This window comes from Aplidium turbinatum, chromosome 9 (genome assembly GCF_918807975.1).
Source record: "Aplidium turbinatum chromosome 9, kaAplTurb1.1, whole genome shotgun sequence".
NCBI classification, from domain to species: domain Eukaryota; kingdom Metazoa; phylum Chordata; class Ascidiacea; order Aplousobranchia; family Polyclinidae; genus Aplidium; species Aplidium turbinatum.
In genome coordinates this window covers 26,363,995-26,370,033 of record NC_137480.1, presented here as the reverse complement: position 1 = coordinate 26,370,033, position 6,039 = coordinate 26,363,995, and positions in this window count along the sequence as shown.

Here is a 6,039-nt window from a genome sequence, read left to right as displayed (position 1 = left end):
TATGAACTCATGCGAACGGACTGTTATTATCAATCTTTGTATTTGGTTCATTACGACTCAGCTCTTCGGAGTTGAGTATCTGCTTTGTTTCTACTTTCTAGGCTATGTGTGATTGTGTAATATGGACCATCTTGAGTCTGATGCAAATAAATAAATAAATAAAAATATAAGTCAAAAAAATTTAAAAATTCTAATGAATCAATTTAAAACATTACAAGTTTGCGATTCATCAAAATAGAAAATATTTTTAGCCTGCCTTAGCCTATATGTTTGTAATTAGGCTAGACCTTCAAGCTTTATTTATAAAGTGCATTAGGTATGGACACTAGCGTACGCAGGGGGGGGGGGGCATTGGGCCATGCCCCCCCCCTCAAAAATGTTTTAGTAGTTAACGACGTAGATTAAAGCATTTAATATGTTTTGGATTGCACTGTCAAAGCAATTAACAATGTTGTTCTATAGGTTAAGCCAATACGAAATACATAGCCCAATCCACCTACCCCACCCCAGGTATTTCCAAATTACATAGTGTTCTGTAAGCCTATTATAGTGAAAAAGAAATGGATAAAGTCTAAACTAAAACCATACTGGGATATCATGAAGACGTCTGGGATGTCAATGGCCAGTGGCGTAGCCAGGGAGGTTGGGGGTTACAACACCTCATTTGGCACGCGTGTGACGTCACGATATTGAGAATGATGCTTGCAGTCTCTTTATACTAGGGAATGATGCTTTCAGTCTAAAAAAAAACTTGCTTAATTTTAAACAAAACTGCATCAAACGAGCGAGTTTTGCCAATACCAAACATTCAAACAACTCAGCAAGGAATTAGCAACAAGAAAACACAGACACTTAGATTTATTCCCGAAACATGCCGAAGAAAACATGATCTTATCCTTTTGCTATGCCACTTGAGAGCACCATTTTACAGGAATATTTATACCCACATTTTTGTTGAAAATGCTCTCAGAATGCACCAAATTCAAAGTAATTTTTCAAAATTTTCTGGGGGAGGCCCCCCAGACCCCCCGCCGCTGGGTGTCGTCTTAGGTTTAAACGCTGTCGGGCTTCGCCCGCCGGACGTCAACCTTCCCCCTTTTAAAATTCCTGGCTACGCTACCGTCAATGGCCCCCCCCTTGAGAAAATCCTGCGTACGCCACTGGGTATGGAGTTGCCTTCATCAACAACAGCAAATAGAGAAGCTACAAAGTAGCCAAGTAGTTTAGATTGTTGTTAAAGTCGTAATTATAAATTGCGATTTCACGTGAACAGTTTGCTCTACTTCCTGTAGTGTCGGAGAGTCAACATTTGTACGGCGTTTCCTGAAATTGCTTACATGCTTACGGCTTCACTTCTTTCTGTATATCGGCTAAATATCACGGTGTGATATTATGCTGCATTACCGCCTTTGCTGCGCAACGATGAAAGAATGGTAACCCAGCTGAGAGCTGATAAACAAATGGCAGTAAATTCTGATGACGCTGTCACTCAGGGAAAAAGGTAAAGATCTTTTACCAACCGCACAAGAGCGCCACTATACGGATATGAAATACAAGCCAAATCTGGAAGTTGGTTTTGAATTTTTATTCTCAGACTGGACAGTGGACAAAGCCTTAGTGGGTCATTCCTGGTAGTTTCACAATCACATGCTCTTACATGTGCAGGAAATTAATTTAAACACAAAACTTTTTTAACTATTTTGTCTTGATAATGAGCTTTAATGAAAACCAGTTTGTAAATGATGTTGCCAAATCTATCTGAGGCCATGGTTGTCAAGAGGTATTCTATCCTCCATCAAAACGAGGAATAAAATGTTCAAGCAACTATGTAAAACTAACTTTAAGAGTAATGATTTATACACCAAGTACAAAAAATATAGAAATCTGCTTACTCATGTGAAAGAGAAATCGAAGTCTAATTATTATAAAACCTCAATAAACAAAGAAAGAAACAACTCTAGCAACACATGGAAAATAATAAATGAAATTACTGGCCGTACAAACAAAAAACATAATATACAATACGCAACCAACTTTTCATTAAGTAATGGTCATGAAGTTACAACCGACCCGGTGCAAATAAGTAATACATTTAACACATATTTTACTCAAGTGGGACCTTCACTTGCAGCCAAAGTTCCAAAAACCACTTCTAATCCATTGTCCCTGATGAGAGGCAGACTTCTCAATTCCCTGCACCTAGCAAATACTGATGAAATGGAAATTTTAAGCATTGTCAACAGCTTAGATAACAAAAAAGCAACTGGTCCAGATGGCATCACTATTAAAACAATAAAAAGATTGAAGTATGTCATAAGCCCAATCTTAGCTTCTATAATAAATGAATCTATGACAATTGGTAAATTCCCTGATAGCTATAAAATTGCAAGGGTGATACCCCTTCACAAAGGGGGAGTAAAAAACAAAGTTAATCAATTCAGGCCTATTTCCATCTTAACATGTTTCTCCAAAATCTTTGAAAAAATCATTCATAAAAGGTTAGTAAATTTTTTTGAAAAATTCAATGTTTTGTCCCAACAACAGTTTGGTTTCAGAGGTGGACATTCAACCACATTAGCTGCTACGGATATTTATGAACAATTACTACAAAATTGCGATGATGGTTTTACTACATGTAGTATCTTTATTGACCTTGCCAAAGCATTTGACACTGTTGACCATGAAATCCTTTTAAGGAAACTGGATTATTATGGCATTAGAGGAAATGCCTATAATTTATTAAAGTCTTACTTAAATCACCGTTACCAGTTTGTGCAGATTGGTACTACAAATTCTAAATATGAAGAAATCAAATGTGGTGTACCCCAAGGCTCAGTTCTTGGTCCACTGTTGTTCATTATCTACATTAATGACCTTAATCACGCTTCTGAATTTGAGACTCGTTTGTTTGCTGATGATACACTACTATGTATTAAGGATAAAAGCCCTACTAGATTGCAAGAAAAAGTGAATTCTAACCTCCTAATGATTCAAAACTGGATGCATACAAACAAGTTAACAATTAATGTAAGCAAAACCAAATACATGTTGTTTGGGTCAAAGTTTGTTCGAGAAAATTTAAATCTAGAAATAAATTTTCAAAATACCAGTTTGCAACGCACAAACACCTACAAATAGGCTACTTAGGAATAACATTTGATGAGTCGTTATCATGGAAACTGCACATCAATATAATCTCAACAAAACTTTCTCAAAGCTGTGGTGCTCTATATCGATTAAGAAAGTGCGTAAATTCCCAGACATTAAAAGCAGTTTACTATGCTCTAGTTCACTCCCACCTAATGTATGGTATCATCTGTTGGGGTCGTGCTTCTAAAACGGAACTGTATCCTTTAAATCTGGTACACAATCGCATAATTCGCTGTTTAAACTTCACCAAGATTAAGGACAGAATTCCCACCAAATCTCTGTTCAATAAAAGCAACTTGCTACAAGTCGAAGACATGTTTTTAATAGAAGTATGTAAGTTTGTTTATAAAAGCAATAAAGGACATCTACCAGCAATTTTTTCTGAGTACTTTCGTCCTTGTAATGAAACTCATAACTATAATACCAGAGGTGCTAAGAAAGATATACTTTTTAAACCAAGAATGCATACAAAGCTTGGTCAACGCTCAATTAAATTTCTTGGAACAAACACTTGGAACAAATTACCGGAACAGCGAAGAAAAATTCAAACAATTAGTATGTTTTCTAAAAAATTAAAACTGCACTTAATGTCTGGGTATAAATTAAGTAACTGATATAGTGCCATCAAACTGTTTTTACTTATTCTCACCGTATCTCGCTAATTACTGTATATTCGCTTTTTCCTTACCAGTATCCTATGCTGTGTTGTATGGTATAGCCTATGCCATTTTGTATTTCTGCATCGCTTCTTGTATTCCTGTTTTATATTGTACTGTTAAATTTCGTGTGTGTATTGTTTTTTATTTTGTAATGTATACAATATATATTTGCGTTCAACTCCGACACCGTTCCATGTCAAATAAGCTATGACACCACACGGGTGTGGCAGACTTGATGACCAGTTCGGTCCTTCTGCCACTCCCATCATCGTCAGCAAACATTAAAACAACCTAGTTCACATTGTAATCTTGTATTGTTTTTTCCACATGTGCTGTTGATGCAAATAAAAGAACTTCTCTCTCTCTCTCTCTCGGAATGCAGTCTTGTAATCAATTTTTGCATTATGCCTGAAGCTGAATCGCATTCCTACTGTACTTCATCGACACGTAACTTAGGTCTACCGTTGTGTTGCGTTATATGGTCGCGTGTAGAGTTTGCGATGCTTGTGGCTGCGCCTTCCAATCAAAACCAGAGTTCTTTTTGGGAAACTGAAACTATGATTTCTAATGTAACCTGTAAAACGTAGGCTAACTTGTAAGATGTAACTTGTAAAACGTAACTATGAAACTAGGATTCCAGATGTAATATGTAAAATTCTGTTTGTAATCAAGATGCAATTGTAAATGAAAGTGAAAACGAAGTTCTTCAATTCCGAAGTTAAAGTTCTTTCCTTTGAATTAAGTTAATGATGGAGTAGGCTACGCCAGTGTGCTGAACTAAGTTTTGGTGGTGGAGTTATTAGTCGTTCGGTGTTTCCCTTTTGGTGTGTTTGGATTCTGTTCTTTGGAAGTTAGAAGTCGAGTCAATAAATAACGCAGTCTTGAAGAACTCTACTTGTGATCAAGCATTATTCTGTTAACTTCAGTCGATAAACAAGGCAGTAGGCTATAGAGAAGACGACTTCGTGTCCCGGTCATTCCTCGCCAGTTTTGTCCAGGAATGTCGCCGTCCTCATTGACGGCTATATATGAGCGCGCGTGTTGACTACAACGTCCGCTACAGGTATGTTTTTAAATTGTTATAAATACAGTAGAATTCGTCTATAGTGACTTTGGCTATAGTGACACTTCGCCTATAGTGACACCTGTTGCAAAGTCCCGTTTGCAAACCATATGTTTTGCATAGAAATGACTTCGCCTATAGTGACTTCGTGCATAAGAACACTTTGCTTACAGTGACACCACATTTCTGTCCCTTGGGATCAAAAATTTCCGTATAAGGACACTTTACGGTGTATTTCCAGTTTAAGTTGGAATCATATTTTGTCCTTATCAGCATTCGCCAGTTCCCAGCCAGCAAATCCATCTTTTTACATTGATTTAACGTATGCAGAGGTTGAACCATAAAGGATTGATTTGCTGACTGGGTTTGAATTAAACCAACATGGGATGCGCATGCGCAGATACTGCACAAGTGAAGTTATCAACAACGTCATCATTCGTCTATAGTGACACTTCGCTTATAGTGACACTTTTTCCGCGGTCCCTTCAGGTGTCACTATAGGCGAATTCTACTGTATATATTCTAATGCTCAACCCTGTTTTATTGTTGTGTCTTGTCTGTCTTTGGTAGGCTACGAGAAAGAAAACTCTCCCAACTACATTGTTATTGTTATTTTCTTAAAATATTACTATCGTTTTATTGCAACATTGTTCAGTTCAGTTTGTTTTTATTTCAGACCACCACAACGAAAAAAAATATTTGCAACATGTAGCAGAAGTCTAGAAAAAAGTAGAAGCGACAAAACGCAAACGTTATAATGTGCATGATGCCAAAGCAGGACAATCATTAAAAATATGGCACAGTTGCAACACCTCAGTAGAAATTAAAAAATTAAATAACCCTTTGATTCAACTCAAAAAGCAAATTAAATCTGCTTCGTTTTGAAGCAATTAATTTTATTTCCAAAATTTTTTTGACAAAGTTTTCTTTTTCACATTGATAGAGAAGTGTTTTCACCTTTTCATGGTCACAAATAAACTTCGAATCATCTTAAGTCTTTTTTGTCAGGTTACCATATTTATGATTTTTTGACAGGTTTTTCTGATAGTGTTGCCAAATAAAAAGTTATGATGAAACAGCATTTTTCTCTAATTCTAAAAAAAATTGGTCCCATTTTTATCGTTCAAAACAATTGAAAACGATTTTTAAAACAACTTTATTTATACT